The sequence below is a fragment of the Medicago truncatula genome, chromosome 5 (assembly GCF_003473485.1).
Source record: "Medicago truncatula cultivar Jemalong A17 chromosome 5, MtrunA17r5.0-ANR, whole genome shotgun sequence".
In the NCBI taxonomy this organism is placed as follows: domain Eukaryota; kingdom Viridiplantae; phylum Streptophyta; class Magnoliopsida; order Fabales; family Fabaceae; genus Medicago; species Medicago truncatula.
Genome location: NC_053046.1, coordinates 22,288,817 through 22,307,584, shown reverse-complemented (window position 1 = coordinate 22,307,584; position 18,768 = coordinate 22,288,817). Strand labels below are relative to the sequence as shown.

Genomic DNA, 18,768 nt, shown 5'->3' with positions numbered 1-18,768 from the left:
TTGCACGATTTGCTGAAGAGAAGGTTTCAAGTCAAAGTTGTTAGCCTGAATCGTCGAGGTAACAATACTCGAGTGAGGCTCGTCCTGGGATGGGACGGCAAAGTCCTTAAGAGGACGGTTTGGGTTATGAGCTAGTGCCATTTGAACGTGTATTCGTTCAACTTGGCGTCTAATATGTAAAAAACATTCGATTTCGTCGATTGGTTGCTCTAGATTGTCCTCAGAGGATCGAGTACTTGGCATATAATCGACGAAAAGAGATAAAGAGAAAATAAATGCCTTAGTCTATACGGTGTAAAAACGGTGTTACGATATTGCCAATTTGGTCCCCAGCAGCGGCGCCAAAAACTTGATAGGTCCGCAAGTGCACGGAAATATCGGTTTTAGAATAAAAGATTGTCGAACCCACAGAGACCAGTGTCAAGTACCATAATTAATTGTTACGTTGTTTATCTAAGGCGATGCAGATTAATTTGGTTGCAAATTGGGAAAATAACTTGTTTTTAATTACTTTTAAATGACGAGAGCTCGGAATATAATTTGTGTCGTCCGTTGATGCTTGCTAAATTGTATTTTATTATTGTAACATGACAATATTTTCACGTGTAAAAAGAACAAATCTAAAGGCACCGTCGACTTTCGTACGTCCGATACCGTATTTTAAACTCACAAGCATCAGCTTTCGCATGTACGACCGCAAGTTTAAAATAGCCTTTTTGAAAATTTGAAACTTCTAAATTAATTAAAGAAAATGCTTTCGCTGTATTTCAAAATCAATTCCTAAACATTCTACGGTCAGATACAGGTATCACTCTTTCGATATGAAACCGGTATCACTGTATTTCAACTTTCATTGTAAAGGTTAATTGTTTAAAATCAGAATTTTTGGACTTTAAAAAAAATAATTCCTGTTACAATTTCTAATTATACAAATTAACAGAGCACCATTGGTACGACATTCATCACATTTCGAACTCTATGAAAATCTACTCAGACATGGTATATATAATAAATACACTTTTATTCATAACATTCATCATCATTGAAACAGAGAAATTTAAAAGAACAAAATGAATGAATGAGCAGAAACTAACCTGTTGATGATGGGTGCTTTCAATTGTAAAAAAAAAGAAGGAAGGAAATAAAAAGAGAACGCTGCAACATAGAACAACAGCAATCCATTTACGCAAGCAGAAATGAAATATCGCTAGCAGGGAATGAAATAACACGACAGCAACAACAGAGAATGAAAATAAGCTAATTTAACGAACACCCATTCCAAACCGCAGCAACAGAGAAATAAATAACACGACAGCAGCTTAATTCGGAATTAGAACAACGATGACTGGATAGTAATAATAGTAATAATATATAGATAATAATTGAAATAAAATAGTACGATTGTATCAAACTGTGAATGAAAAGGAAAACTTGAAACTTAGGATTACAATCAGCTATGAATTTCTAATGCTTGCCTAAAAACTTCTCCCCCTTTTCCTTTCCTTTTCTAGACCTATTTATAGGCCAAGCTTTCTTAAAAACGTGTTCTGGTCGTGCTTCTGCAGGTGGAGGAAGTGGGAGAGAAAACTGGAAACCGTTCCTGGGAGTGGGGAAGACTGATTCTCCCGAACCCGTGACGGGCGTCACGGGGTGTGACGGTCTGCTCGTCACGGGGTGGTGACGGTCTGGGGTGCTGGTGACAGCCAGGTCGAGTTGAAGGGTGACGGTCAACCCGTCACAGGGTGTGACGGTCGTCACCCTGAAGCTGAATTCTTTAGGACTTCTTTCTTTCTTTGTTTTCTCGCCGAATTTCGCCATTTTTGCGCATGGAGGCCTTTATTGCTGTGTACCTGAAACATAGCCATACAACCCAGCATAACATAGACAAAACAAGAGAATTTAGGCCTAAACTACACGCAAAACGAGCTGAAATGATGTTGTATTTTGCATGTTATCAATGCTATGCCTGGTAAGCAAATCCCCTTCGACTTCAAGGACAGTTAGAAAGACCCCCAAGTCCTTTGGAGGTGGAATGAGATTATTCACTTCACTTTAGAGCCTTAATTAAGTCCAACCAATCTCATTGTAAGAAACAACTTACAATACCTACTAGCATCCTAGCAAATCAATGTGACTCAAAAAACAAAGTGATTATAAGAAAAAGTGTTTAATCTTGAAGAATTTATGTGCAATGATTTTTTGAGACCTAGAGAGAATAGTTTCAAATGATTCAATGAATTAAAAGTTACGAGGGGAAGAGTTTATATAGTAATGGTAATAAAGAGCAAGAATTTGAGCCAAAACAACTAAATGAATCGATTCATTAAATGAGTGAATGGATTCAGGCCTCTATAAGACACCCTGAAGAAGGCAGAATGCTATGAAGATTGATATGCATCAAATGATATTTGAATCGATTCAGACTTCCTAGAATAAATGTTGATACGATTCAAACCAGTGTGAATCGACTTAGAATAGGTTAGAGACATGATGATACGACTCATGCATTTTTGAGATAAAACAGAATGAATCGATTTAGTCATGTCATGAATCGATTCACATGGATTGTCCTTTCGTCCGAATAAATCTTGTTACTTATTTTTGTAGTTTGACGATATAAAAGTGGTTGCAATTTTTATCTGTTTACAATAGAGTGTTGGAACAAAATGTGTTTAGCAATAATAACCGTTAAGAGTTTTGATGATAACAAAGTATTAAAAATTGTCAATTGGATATGCTAATATTTGTTCAAGTGTACAGGACTATGGAAAAAAATTTGACATCTTAAAAAGGTCTTGGAAGAACAAGTAAAGAGCAAATACATCGACAAAAAGTGAAGCTTAAAGCTTCTGAAGAAAACTGCTCCTAAAGTTAAAGCGCTCCTGAAGACAAAGTGCTCCTGAAGTAATGACGTCATCAGAAGCAAGGTCATCAAAAGTAAGTTCATCAGAAGCAAGTTTATCAGAAGCTGAAGATCACCAGAAGTTGTAGTTCATCAGGAAGTGCAACTTAAAGCTTCAAAAGCTGTTTAACGGATTCAAACTCGTCTAAAGTTGCAGATGACCGGAAAAGTATAGCAACGACTATTTTGGAAGGATTACAAGGCATTGGATGCTTATTCTTCAAAGCGCTGACATAGTACGTTTGTACGAAGTGTACAACCACTATCTCCACTACTCTGTTTTTGTCTCTGCTACAAGACAAGAAAAACAGCTCTACCTGAAACATTGTTTCTTCTCAATCGGAATACATTTGAAATTGATCCTTCGTAGGACAATAACCATATCAGGCAAAGAATCATTGGTGATTGATCAAAAGCTTCAAACGACTCTATTTTGAATGTGCTGGCAATTCAACGTCTCTTTCACACGTATATATAAAGGAGTGAAGACTCAGAGTTTCAAAAAAGAACAATACCAAGAATTAACTAAACCAAAAAACTGCTGAAATTGTTCTGCATTCAAAGTTCTCTTAGAATGTCTTATCAAAGCTCATATCTTAGAAATTCTAGAGTCTTTAGAGTCTGTATCTGATTTGTATTGTGAACACCATTGATTGTATATCAAGTGTTCAACTTCAAACAATTTTCTTTGTAATTCTGTTTGAATTCAGAAGTCTATTGCATTTGTGCTTGAGCAATAGAAGTCTCTTGCAATTGTGCTTGAGCAATAGAAGTCTCTTGCCGTTGTGCTTGAGCAATAGAAGTCTCTTGATTGTGTTCAGGAGCATAGGAAATCTCTTGCAGTTGTGCTTGAGCATTTAAAGTCTCTTACCAAGTTTAGTAGTCAGCAATTATAATAAGATATTACATAGTGAACTCTCCGTGGAAGTGCAAGGGGGACAACATGATGGGATAAAACCGCAAGTGCACGGTCTTACCGAAGTAGTATGAAAAGAGTATCGTTCCGACATGGAGTTATGAATTCAATCAACTTTAGATTATGATTAGACTAAAGGTTTATAAGATAGAAAAGTTCGGGTTTTTAATTAAAAGAAAATAAAAGAAAAGATAAAAGTCTTGGAATCATTGGTTCATCCTAATGACAAGTCCTTCACAAACCAAACTATTAAACTTATAACCTTATGTTAGACCTAATTTCTCAAGACAGTTTCTCTTTTGTTCCTCTAGCAACCAAGCCTATTTCGCTGACTTGATTACTATTAGATTTTGGTTCCTCTAACAACCAAGCCTATTTCGCTGACTTGATCATTATTAGTTCCCTTGAAGATCGAAACTATATGTCTCAAAGATTGTAAAGATTATTTCACTGCCTTTACAATCTTTGTCTAAATTCACTTGTTCGAATATCAAAACTCCACTTTCGTTTTATGAATTGATATTTGAGATGATGGATAAACAATTTTCAAACCCTCCACTTTCGTTTCCACAGTTTGATAATGGTTGATCCATGTTAAAGCGGTGAATTTAGATAAGGAATTAGGGTTACATAAGATTAAGGTTTAAAGCTTGGTTTGATTAGGATTATGTCATTAGACTTATCCAACAATCCCAAGACAAGAGAAGTCTACTCACTGACGTTCATCGTAGACAAGGAGAAGAAGAGAGAAAGCATAAAGATAAATAACAAGAAAGTAAAATGACTTTTATTAGAAAGACAATTGTCACATATTGTATTCCAAGAAAAGATGAATATTTGTGATGGCTAGCTATTCTATTTATAGCACACATTTGACTTAAAATCTAAGCAAGTATATTCTAAGAATATTCCACGAGAGATTGCGCGCTAAAATAGAATAGCTCAGAATCCAAGCAAAAGCAGCAAAAGGTGTGGAGACGTATTTTGTCTCTCAATCTTCATATTTTCGTGTCCAATTGGGTCCAAATCCCTTTCTTTTGCTCCAAGACTCAATCCATCCAATATTCTTTCCTGAAATATAATAAATTGCAATTTAAAGTAAACTATCCTAAAAAGGAAATAATACTAATATAAAATTATATAAAATCTAAATAAAACTAAACTAAAAAGCATATTAAAATAGTATATAAATGACTCATCAAACTCCCCCACACTTGAATCTTTGCTTGTCCTCAAGCAAAAGGCATAAACATAGTAGCACCAACAGTTATATCAAATGACAATTCAATTAAAGCACATGTCTCCTCAAGGGATTAAATCCCAAATGTACACTAATCACAAACTCAAGCATTTCTTGTAATTTTTATTCAACCCAACGATCAAGTTTCAAGTGAGTGTGTGTGTGAAGTCCAACCCTTTTCTTGCTCCTGTATAAGATAGGCATTATGAGGAAACATGGTCTAATCCTAGCACTAAACCAACCAAGAAATATTCCTTCTATAATTCATATAAGAGAGATGGGAGTATTTGAGAATCTTTGTTCTTTGCCATTTGCACATTTTAAGTTCTTTATTTAAGGAACAACATCTTCACGTAGGAGGTCGGAGGGCCTACCCCCTTCCCCAATCTAGATTCAATGGTATCCCTTAAAACATCATCTTCACGTAGGAAGTCGGAGGGCCTACCCCCTTCCCCAATCTAGATTCAATGATGCGTTTTAAAGTTTTTCCTCAAGATAACAATCATCTTCACGTAGGAAGTCGGAGGGCCTACCTCCTTCCCCAATCTAGATTCAATGATGAGATCTTGGAATTTATTTGGCTTTTTGGCTTTTTATGAACTCCCTTATACTAACTTATACTACTGGCACTTTGAGAATCTTTAAAGGTTAATGCACCACTAAGATTAAAACGTGTTTCCTTAAAATACCTATTCATACATTTACTCAAGGGAAGCAACTTTGTGTTTTTCTCATTGGAGAATTTTATTCACTTTAAAACAAGATGTGGGTATATCAAGAAGACTTAAAACACAAGAGTTTGCTTTTATGTACAAGAATCAATCAAATAAGAGGAGACAATGAAAATTTTGTGCCATGATATTTTCAATAAAAATTAGCTACTTAACCATGCCTTTTACAATAAAACAAAACTAAAGAATAAAGTTCAAGGGAGTTTGGAAACACTACGACTAAAGACACTTTATTAGGCTCCCCCCACACTTAGGAGAAGCATTGTCCTTAATGATTAAAAATAAGAAAACTAAAGAAGAAGAAGAAGAAGAAGAAGAAGAAGAAGAAGAAGAAGAAGAAGAAGAGGAGGAAAGCTCACATTTTTCATTGAGTTCTATAGGGAGGAACTTGGAGGTGAAAATGGTGCATCATGTTCCGAAACATTTGGTTATTTTCTTCGGATATGCGGTCGCCCGTTAGGACATTATTCCTTAGTCCCGACAATTCAACACCTTACCTTAGTTGCTTGGTGCTTATCCCCTCGGCCTCGGTATGCATCCATGCCCATCTTGCATTTTCGTTTGTTTCTCTGGTATCATGGTCATGGTGCTCCTCATCCTGGTGCAATTGTGCACCTTCCTCTTCTTGGTGCATCTTCCTCACCTTCATTATCGTGTTCTTCATGTACCTGTGGATCATCAACAACATACAACAAATTTTCTTCCACCTCGGTGTTAGTCCGAGATGGGTTAGAAAGTATAATCAATATAGGCACATTGAGTTTGAGTGTGTAAGACATGGGTGGACGGGGCTTAATGAGGTTCATAAAGATAAGGGTCTCTATGTTAAGCCTATTGTTTCCCTTAATTTTGGTAATCCCTTGGTCCTCACCCACTCCCAATTGCCGAGCTATGTATGTGATTATACCACCCACAACTATCGCTCCCCTACTATCAAACCTATTACCGACATGGAAAAGGTAATCAAGCATGTAAAAGCATGTGTTAACGGGGTGGTTGTTAAGCATGGCCCACGACATGAAGAGTTCATCCGTCCTAGTGTTCCCCAATTCGGTCCTACCCCAAATAGTGCAAGTCATTACCCTTTGAAGGTACCTAAGCACCGGGTTGTGAATATGGCTAGCTTTGTTTGAATGTGTGTTAAATTGCCTAAGGTCGATGATATGTTCCCAAAAGGTGGCGGGTTGATAGTCAACCGGCTTAAGACTTTGATCCCAAGAGTCGTGGATGAACCCCGCGTTAGCGAAGCTCATCTCATCACAAAAGTGTTGGAGAGACATCTCGTAATCAATGTTCATAAGCCGGAAAGAGATTCTATGATTAGGGTTATCAAAATTCATCCTATCCTTTGTAAAAATGATAGAACTTAAAAACTCATAGGTGAAATTTTCATAACCCCGCATAGGTCTTAACATAGCAACCCACCCTAATCGTCTTAGAAATTTAAACACATTGTCACTAAGGCCTAATGTAACCAAGTCATAATTATCAGGGTACCTGCAAGGATGTAAAGGTTTAGAGATGAGATTTTTATACCTATCCTTTTGCTTGTTGTCCTTGAATATGATGCCATGATTATTTGCCAGTACTTGCTTCTTTGGGGGAAGTCCTCTTGAAGATGTTGCAACTTCTTTTCCACTTCTTTTGGAAGCCATAGCCTTGACCGTGGTTGGAGTTGGTGTGGTTTTGGTGAAGGTTTAGTGAATGTTTTTGGTGGAAGAGGTTGGTTTAGTGATGGGGAGAGGGTTTCAGTCAGTTTTAGGGGTTGGGTTGTGGAAATCGGTGATGAATTTGTGGGTTTTTGGTGAGGTTAATGGGGGCTACGAATTTGGATGATTTTTGGATTGGGTGGATGAACGTTGTTTTTGAATGAAGGGTTGTGGTTGGAATGGTTTTTGTGGTTTATGGAGGTTTTAGAGAGAAGGTGGAAGGATGAGAGATGTTTGGTTTGGTGAATGAGGGAAGAAGAGGATGAAGAATGAGGTTTAACCTTACCTGAGGTCGGGCACGGCCGTGCTTAGGTTGGCACGGGCCGTGCCAAGGTTCTGGGTTCTGGGGCTGCAAAATTTTTCTTTTTTTCTTGAATCATTCTTGGACAATTACCTAAAAAATAGCTTAAAACAACAAAAAAAACAAATAATAACAAAAGCAATTAAATGCGTGGGTTGCCTCCCACGAAGCGCTCCTTTATAGTCATTAGCTTGACATTAAGAAAGGTTTTCCTATCCTATACCCAATCTTTCACAAAGGGATAGTGGCATCAACCTGAGATTCTCTCCCAAATCACACATAGCTTTGTCAATGGTTTCACTCTCAATCACACAAGGGGTGGAAAAACTCTCAATCACTATGAAGTTAGGCTTAGCAAGCCTTTGTGGGACATGGATTTTAAGTTTATAAGGTGGTGAAACGATTGGCTTATCACTCTCTCCTATGACTTTCTCACCTTGTTGCTTTTCACTCTCTATCTCACCCTTAATTGTCTTAGTTTTCATAATGGTGTCCTCGAACTGCTTACCGTCCCTAAGTTGAATAGCATTTATAACGCTTTTGGGGTTGGCTTCAGTTAGACCTGGAAAGACTTCGAGGGTTTGAGAGGAAGTAGCTACTTTTTGGGCTACTTGAGAGATTTGAGTTTCTAGCATTCTAGTGTGAGTAGCAATGGAGTCCACTTTAGATGTAAGCTGGAGAAAAAAGTCATTCAAAGATCCAGTTTGATTTTTAAGTTCTTGAAATTGCTTGGATTGCTCCATAGCATGTTTTTCTAGTAAAATTTCCAAGCTGGATTTCTGAGGGACTCGTTCGTTGTTTGCATACACGGGTGGTGTTGTGTGTTGTCCAAAGGTATAAGAATTTTGCTCGGGACTTTTAGCAACACTACCTAGTTTGCATTCAACACCAGTATGGTCAAGTATTCCACAAAATTCACAAGGTGGTGAAACAAGAGCAGGTGTGACGACACTTACAGTTAATTTATCAAATTTTTGAAGAAGTGTGTCCACCTTAGTAGATAGATGATCAAGGGTAGAAACCTGGTACATACCTGCCTCTTTTTTAGAGGGTGGAGGAGTAACATCAGCGATAACTCTCTCACTTGTCCACTGATAGTGGTTTTGTGCCATGTCCTCAATCAAATCATATGCTCCTGTGAAAGTTTTATTCATTAAAGCTCCACCTGCAGCTGCATCAACATTCATTTTTGTGGAAAACAAAAGACCATTATAAAAAGTGTGGATAATAAGCCAATTCTCAAAACCATGATGGGGGCAAAGCCTAAGCATTTTTTTGAAACGCTCCCACGCATCGTAAAGAGATTCACCATCTTTTTGAGTGAATTGTGTGATTTGACTTCTCAATTGAGCAGTTTTACTATGGGGAAAGAATTGGGAAAGAAATGCCTTCTTCATTTGGTTCCATGAAGTGATAGAACCAATTTGCAGTGAATGAAACCAAGCACTAGCTCTATCCCTCAAAGAGAAAGGAAAGAGGTGCAGCCTTACGGCCTATTGGTTTACCTTCAAAGTTCCACTGAGTCTTAGAAAAGTTGAAATATGAAAATTCGGATCCTCAGTGGGTGATCCGAAAAATTGATTTTGCTGCACCAGGTAAATAAGTGCAGGCTTTATTTCAAATTTAATATCCTCAACTGTTGGGTACACAATAACATCGTATGGCTCATCTAAAGATGTGATTGCATACTCTTTGAGAGCACGTTTCTCATCCATATCGTTATTATCTTCTTTGAGCCATGCCTGAAATCAAAACGGTTAAAGATAGAAAATAAAAAATAATAAAAAATAAAATAAAATAAAATAAAATAAAATAAGGAGAAAGGGAGGGAGAGATATTATATATATATATATATATATATATATATATATATATATATATATATATATAAAGATAAGAAAAAGAAATAAATTTTTTTTATATTTTATATATAAATATATTTTATTTAGTTATATAAATTTTTTTTTATTTTTTTTTTATTTTTTATTTTTTAGACTAAACACTATTGAAAAGTTAATCAAATTACAATAACTCCCCGGCAGCGGCGCCAAAAACTTGATGGGATAAAACCGCAAGTGCACGGTCTTACCGAAGTAGTATGAAAAGAGTATCGTTCCGACAGGGAGTTATGAATTCAATCAACTTTAGATTATGATTAGACTAAAGGTTTATAAGATAGAAAAGTTCGGGTTTTTAATTAAAAGAAAATAAAAGAAAAGATAAAAGCCTTGGAATCATTGGTTCATCCTAATGACAAGTCCTTCACAAACCAAACTATTAAACTTATAACCTTATGTTAGACCTAATTTCTCAAGACAGTTTCTCTTTTGTTCCTCTAGCAACCAAGCCTATTTCGCTGACTTGATTACTATTAGATTTTGGTTCCTCTAACAACCAAGCCTATTTCGCTGACTTGATCATTATTAGTTCCCTTGAAGATCGAAACTATATGTCTCAAAGATTGTAAAGACTATTTCGCTGCCTTTACAATCTTTGTCTAAATTCACTTGTTCGAATATCAAAACTCCACTTTCGATTTATGAATTGATATTTGAGATGATGGATAAACAATTATCAAACCCTCCACTTTCGTTTCCACAGTTTGATAATGGTTGATCCATGTTAAAGCGGTGAATTTAGATAAGGAATTAGGGTTACATAAGATTAAGGTTTAAAGCTTGGTTTGATTAGGATTATGTCATTAGACTTATCCAACAATCCCAAGACAAGAGAAGTCTACTCACTGACGTTCATCGTAGACAAGGAGAAGAAGAGAGAAAGCATAAAGATAAATAACATGAAAGTAAAATGAACTTTTATTAGAAAGACAATTGTCACATATTGTATTCCAAGAAAAGATGTATATTTGTGATGGCTAGCTATTCTATTTATAGCACACATTTGACTTAAAATCTAAGCAAGTATATTCTAAGAATATTCCATGAGAGATTGCGCGCTAAAATAGAATAGCTCAGAATCCAAGCAAAAGCAGCAAAAGGTGTGGAGACGTATTTTGTCTCTCAATCTTCATATTTTCGTGTCCAATTGGGTCCAAATCCCTTTCTTTTGCTCCAAGACTCAATCCATCCAATATTCTTTCCTGAAATATAATAAATTGCAATTTAAAGTAAACTATCCTAAAAAGGAAATAATACTAATATAAAATTATATAAAATCTAAATAAAACTAAACTAAAAAGCATATTAAAATAGTATATAAATGACTCATCACAACACTGACTTCCGGTTTGTGGAAGGAACCTGTATAAATTGCTAGTGTCTTCTCTCTCTCTCTCTCTGTTTTATCCACTGCAATTAGTTTGAACATCTCTTCAGAAGTAGAACTCTATCTGCTTCTGATCTGTATTTTCAGTTAGGAGAAAACGAAGAAAAAACCAACACAATTCAACCCCCCCTCCTTCTTGTGTTTTTCTCACCTTCAATTGGTATCAGAGGCTTGGTCTGTTGTCAAACACTTAACAGTGTAACAGAGAAAGATCTGAGAAAAACATGTATGGTGCAAGTGCAGAACCTGAATCCAATACGAGAAGTAGTGCTATTCCATATGACTATGGTAGCAACAAGAAATCAGACTATGGAAAAGTTCCAAAGTTCAATGGAGATCCTGAAGAATTTTTCTGGTGGAAAACCAACTTATACAGTCATGTCATGGGTTTGGATGAAGAGCTATGGGACATACTAGAAGATGGTATTGGTGACTTGGTCGTTGATGAAGAAGGAGCTGCCATTGATAGGAGAAAGCATACTCCTGATCAAAAGAAACTCTACAAGAAGCATCACATAATCAGATGAGCACTTGTCAAAGCTATACCTAAAGCAGAGTATATGAAGATGAGTGACAAATCCACTGCTAGATCAATGTTTGCTTCTCTCTGTGCTAACTATGAAGGCAGTAAGAAAGTCAGAGAAGCAAAGGCTCTTATGCTTGTTCATCAGTATGAGCTGTTCAAAATGAAAGATGATGACAATATTGAGCAAATGTACTCAAGATTTCAGACTCTAGTTTATGGACTTCAAATACTGAAGAAAATCTATGTAGCTTCTGATCATGTGAACAAGATACTTAGAAGCTTACCTGCTAGATGAAGACCAAAGGTGACTGCTATTGAGGAACCTAAAGATTTAAACACTTTAAGTGTTGAGGATATTGTCAGCTCTCTCAAAGTTCATGAGATAAGTCTTAATGAACATGAATCTTTCAAGAAAAGTAAATACATTGCTCTACCATCAAGAGGAAAGTCATCAAAAGTTTTAAAGGTTGTGGAATCTGAAGAAGAATCACCTGATGGGGATTCTGACGAAGATCCTACTGAGAAGATGGCTATGCTCTGAAACAAGCTGGTGTATCTAGCAAAGAAGAAAAGGAAGTTTCTGTTGAAGAAAAATGGCTACAAGAACTTCAAGAAGGAAGATCAGAAGGGATGCTTCAACTGCAAGAAGCCTGGACACTTCATTGCAGATTGTCCTGATCTTCAGAAGGAAAAATCCAAGGAGAAGCCAAAGAAATCTAGCTTCAATACAACGAAATTCAGGAAGCAGATTAAAAAGAGTTTAATGGCAACAAGGGAGGATTTAGACAGTGAATCAGACTCTGAAAAGGAGGATTCTGAAGAAGATGCTAAAGTAGTTGTTGGGTTAGTGGCTACAGTGACTTCAAAAGCAGACGCTGATTCAGACTCTGAAGATGAAAATGAGGTATATTCTAAATTTCCCAAAGAATAATTAATTAAATCTCTTAAAGAACTTCTTACACACTTTGAATACAGAACCAATATTTGTTCAAAAAAAAAAAAATACAGAACCAATAAGTTGAAAAATTTAAAAGAAAAATATGTTGCTTTGATGAAGCAACAAGAATCAACTCTATTGGATCTGAAAGCTTCTGAAGAAGGGCTTAAAGGGTTTGACTTAATCTGTAGAACTTATGAAGAAAAACTCAAGCACCTTTGTCAGAAGCTACAAGAGAAGTGTAGTGGAAAGTCTTTAAGCAAAGAGGAAATTGCTCTTGAGGAGTACATTATATCTAGTATTGATAGAAGCGAAGTTGGTTTTATGATATACAACATTTACATAAACAATGGCAGAGGGATTGGTTTTTCAGAAGGGAAACCTAATGAAATCAGTCTCAAAGCTTGCTGTGAATGTATTAAGGAAGGTTTGAAAACCACTTTTGTATCTGAGAGTGCTGTTCAGTCAGAACCAGAAGCTTCTAGTTCTAAGGTTGTGATTAATTCAAAGCCAAAGAACTCTAAGCCTAAGGCAATGACAGCTTCTGTATCAAAGACTCCAAAGATTAAGCATCTGAAGAGATCAGAACCTATTCCTCAGGGTATGATGAAACCAGAAGCTGGCATCTTAAAGTCTGGGGTTCGGAAGAAGAAAGCAGTTAATGCCATTGAGAACTCAGAACCTAAAGGTTCTAAACCTAAGGTAATGAGTAACCAAAAGCAGTCAAACTCACAGCACAAAGTACAAGGTGTGAAGAGTAAAACTTCTAGAACTAACCCCAAAGGACCCATAAAACAATGGGTACCTAAATCTAAAAATGTCAATACTGCAGATATGTCTAAGAGCAAAAGTAAAGCAAAAATCATGGTACCTAGACAACGGTTGCTCAAGGCACATGAGAGGAGAGAAGTCTATGTTCCTTACCCTTACAATGAAAGAAGGAGGCAATGTGAAGTTTGGTGGCAGCCAACCTGGCAAGATCATTGGTACAGGAACTATTGGTAACTTCTTTACCTCAATTAATAATGTGTGGCTGCTAGATGGTCTTCAAGATAACCTATTAAGTATCAGTCAGTTCTGTGAAAATGGTTATGATGTGATGTTTGATAAGATTAGTTGCACTGTAGTAAAAAAGGATGACAAAGCCATAATATTCAATGGAAAGAGAGTTGGGAATGTCTATAAAATCAATTTTTCTGAACTGGCTGATCAGAAGGTATTCTGCCTTCTTTCAGTGAATGATAAGAAATGGATGTGGCACAGAAGGTTGGGACATGCTAACTGGAGGTTAATCTATAAGCTTAGCAAGTTACAACTGGTTAAAGGTCTACCTAACATTCATTATCATTCAGATGCACTTTGTGGTGCATGCCAGAAAGGGAAAATTGTGAAATCATCTTTTAAAACAAAAGACATTGTTTCAACCTCCAGACCCTTAGAATTACTTCATATTGATTTACTTGGACCAGTTAACACTACCTCCTTATATGGAAGTAAATATGGGTTAGTCATTGTTGATGATTACAGCGGATGGACTTGGGTAAAATTCCTAAAAAGTAAGGATTGTGCATGTGAAGTATTCAGTAGCTTCTGCACTCAAATACAATTTGAAAAAGAAATGAAAATCTTGAAAGTCAGAAGTGATCATGGTGGTGAATTTGAAAATGAGCCATTTGAACTTTTTTGTGAAAAACATGGAATTGTCCATGAATTCTCTTCTCCTAGAACTCCACAACAAAATAGGATTGTAGAGAGAAAGATTAGAACTTTACAAGAAATGCCTAGAACCATGATTCATGAAAACAATTTGACTAAACATTTCTGGGCAGAAGCAGTGAATGTAACACCCAGTTTTCCCAACGTAAAAATTTCATTTAATTAATCAGAGTAATTCACATAAACGGAATGTCACACTTCTTTTCTTAAAATCATAAACGGAATAATTAACTAATTATCCTTCAAAATTCAATAACATAATATTTAATACTTCGCAGCGGAATTTATTCAAACGTCTAAAATAATTTTGGCACGAAGGCCTCATCAAAGTATCTCATAAAAAAATCCAATTAACAACTTAATCATGTAAATTGATAAGCAATACGTAAGGAATAGAAAGACATGCAACAAAGTTTTCATCCCGTTACATATTAGAGCACCTAAAGACACACATGAGAGATAATCCACTCACGACAGCAATCTAGTAGCAACTTAAACCCGATCACCTGCAAGTTACTCATACGAAGAGCAACATTTCCAAGCAGAAGGGGTGAGATTTCACAAAACAATAATATCAAGCATATAATTCATTAATTATATTTAACAACATAAATAACTTCATCTATTAGTAATAATAATCCTTTATGTAATGATTCTCAATAACTCAACCAACTTCTAATTATCATTAACTTCATATTCATCACATTATAAACTTCATCATATAGCACATAATAACCAAATCATAACCAATATAGATCATCACATCATAAATATCATCTTTAACACACAACATAATCATCATCTCATGTTAACTTAGACCACACAACATAATCATCACTTAATAATAATAATCATATCCAACACAACATTATCATCATCTTATAATGATATAAACAACACATGTTCATCATCTTATAATAATATAGCAACACATATTCATCATCTCATAATAACTTAACAACAACGTATTTATCATCTCATAATAACTTAAACAACAACAATTAATAAATATTAATACTTCACTTAGTTCTTTATTAACAACTCATTGACAAATGAAAACTTAACGACAACAACGACGCAACTTCAACTTCTTAATCATGCATGTGGTACCAACCAGGGCATCAAGCCCCCAACATATTGAGCGTAAATAGGCTCATAGAGCATCAAGCTCTCTCCCTTCACATATTATGTATAAATATACATTACAGAGCATCAAACTCTCACCTAACGTAAATGAGTATGCAATGGACTCAACATCTTAACAACTTAACAACTTAGACATCTCTTATGACTCCAATAACTTGGATCAACATCTTACAACTTAAACAACTTAAACCAACATTAGCATCTTAATGATATTAATACATCACATCAACAAGACAACACCATCAAATAATTTACAGCAAGTCAACATCAACAATAATCATCTAATACAACCATTACAACTTCATATCAACATCTTTCACAATATATAAATATTCTCACATTAAACATCAAAGTAAATCAACATCTTAAAACATCATATATACATATAACACTTCATCAATCATGGACAATATCGTATTCACAAACATATACATATATATACTAATTCATCAATCATAAACAACATCATACTCATAAACATATACATTCATATAACACTTCATCAATCATGAACAATATCGCACTCACAAACATATACATACATATACTAATTCATCAATCATATTCAATTATTCACTGTGACCTACGTGCAGTAATTTGACCATAACTCAAGTTCTATAAATCCTTTTGAAGTCAAACCAATGACATTAGAAAGCCAACATCCATACCTACAACTTTCGTGTTTACACCTAAGACCAATTCTGGACTTATCAATACTAGATTTCATTTCAAATTCGGGGCAGAGATGAAAAGAAAAATCAGAAAAAGCAACCTATATTATTCAATTTCACTTTCATTCAAAATCACCACAATCATCACTCTTAACCCTAATTCTCAAATTCTCAAAAACTAAACCTACAACATGTTAAATACAATTTTCAGAATCATAGACTCAAGATTATTGAATGTTAGTCCCACCCTTACCTTATGAAATCGATTGCAAGGTTCTCTTCTCGTTCCTCCTCTTCTCTAGGTTTTCTCCATTTTTTTCCAAAAACTGGTTGTACGTGAAAAAATATTCTGACTTCTCACTTTTCTCTTTTTATAACCTTAACCTACCTATTTTCTCTTTACTCCACTTATTCCCTTAAACTCTTCTAAATTCCCAAATCAGCTCCCAAAGTCTCAATATTCTATTTTAATATACATATATAAAATACTTCTACACCAAATAACAAATATATTTTTATAACAAATATATTTCTACACTAGATAATATAATATAATATATTTCTACACCAAATAACATATATATTATACTAACAAGTAACATAATATCTCTACACCAAATAATATATATTATATTATAATATAATATGCTACTAAAACACCAACCTATAACACAAAAATAACACACATCATCATAAATCAAATAAATTATTCAAAAAGACTCTAAACTCAATAAAATAATCAAATAAAACAAATAATTCAAAGAGGGCGTTACAGTGAATACAGCATGTTATGTCCAAAATAGAATCTATATCAGACCTATCTTGGAGAAAACAACATATGAACTCTTTAAGGGAAGAAGACCCAATATCTCTTACTTTTATCAATTTGGATGTACCTGTTACATTCTAAATAACAAACTCTACCTAAATAAATTTGATGCCAAGGCCCAAAGAGGAATCTTTCTAGGTTACTCTGAAAGGTCAAAGGCATATAGATTGGATAATTCAGAGACACTCTGTGTTGAAGAATCAATGCACGTTAAATTTGATGACAAGGAGCCTGGAAGTGAAACTCCAGAGCAAGATGAATGTTCTGTAAATATACAGATCACTAAGGACACTTCAGAATCTGACCAGAAAAATGAATCTGAAGAAAGTCCAGAAGCTCAACCCACTTCAGAAGCTGAAACAACCTCAGAAGCACAAAATGAAAATGCTTCTGAAGAAATTCAAGATGAATCTTAGCAAGTTGTTCAATCCAAATTCAAGCACAAGTCTTCACATCCTGAGGAGTTAATCATTGGAAACAAAAAATAGTCCTAGAAGAACAAAATCATATTTCAGACAAGAAGAATCTATGATAGGATTGTTGTCAGTGATTGAACCTAAAACAGTTGATGAAGCACTTTCAGATGATGGATGGATATTAGCTATGCAAGAAGAGCTAAATCAGTTTCAAAGGAATGATGTGTGGGATCTGGTACCCAAACCTCAGTAGAAGAACATTATTAGAACAAAATGGGTATTCAGAAACAAGTTGAATGAACAAGGTGAAGTAACCAAAAACAAAGCCAGACTTGTTGCACAAGGTTACAGTCAACAAGAAGGCATTGATTACACTGAAACATTTGCTCCAGTTGCAAGATTGGAAGCAATCAGGTTACTTCTATCCTATGCAGTTAATCATGACATAATATTATATCAAATGAATTTTGTAACAGCCCAATTTTTCGCTAGATATATTTTAATTACTTTTATTGTGTGTTTATATGTGCTTGTGTGTGATTATTCATCATTGGGTGCATTTTCATGGGTTTCCGTGTTAGAAGGGTAATTTAGTCATTTTGGACTTAGGGGTATTTTGGTCATTTTGTGAGAGCGGGTAAATTATAAGTTTTGGTGAGAATTAATTTTAGTGATTAGTGAGAACCGTTTTTTTACTAAGTTACTAGAGTAATAATTAAGGTTTTATCGTTTAGTGACAGTTGGTGATATTTTACCGTTATTGACCGTTATTAGTGAATTACTGTTGTGTGGGTAGAAACATTTTGATTTGAATAGAAATGGGTTAAGTCCATTAAGTTGAGAGTTAGACCCATTTATGAGACTTACTATAAAAACCTAGTCTTATGAGAAATTTCCACACACTTTCATTCATAAGATATTTTGTGAGAGTTGGAGAGAGAAAGTGGGAGCAAGAGGAGAAAAGGATTAGAGAGAAGAGGACTTGAAGAATCAAGGGGTGAAGAGAGCTAGGAGAAAAATTGATGCCTAAGGTAGGGAGATTAATCTAACTAAGGTAAGGGGGTTAGAATTCATCATAATCATTATTGCAATTTTTTTCAATTATTGTATGAAAAGTGCTTAATTGGCTGAATTGATTAATTGTTCATAAATGATGAAATTTGTGCTCTAATTATGATGACATGTTTAGATGTATGAAGTTATGGATAATTGAATTGTTGTTAGTTGAATTACATGTTCAAAGTATGAGAAGTTGGTATATGTTGAAAATATGTTCAATTGGTGAATTATGCTATGTTGTTGATGAATTGTGATAAGTTTCATGATCAGTTGATGTTGTTGTTGCTAAGTCATGTTGTTGATGATAATTCATGGCTTGGGGTTGCATGATTCATGATTTGTTGTTGAGAAATGAGATGTTGTTGGTGGTTTGGTGAAAATTGG

At 35.1% G+C, this 18,768-nt stretch overlaps 1 non-coding gene across 1 annotated transcript; it reads left to right on the top strand.

The window, feature by feature from the left end:
* The first annotated feature begins 9,041 nt into the window (after positions 1–9,041).
* LOC120580761 (small nucleolar RNA R71) lies at positions 9,042–9,148 on the top strand. The gene has a single exon (XR_005646519.1). It is a non-coding gene; the product is annotated as a small nucleolar RNA R71 (small nucleolar RNA).
* The last annotated feature ends 9,620 nt before the right edge of the window (positions 9,149–18,768 follow it).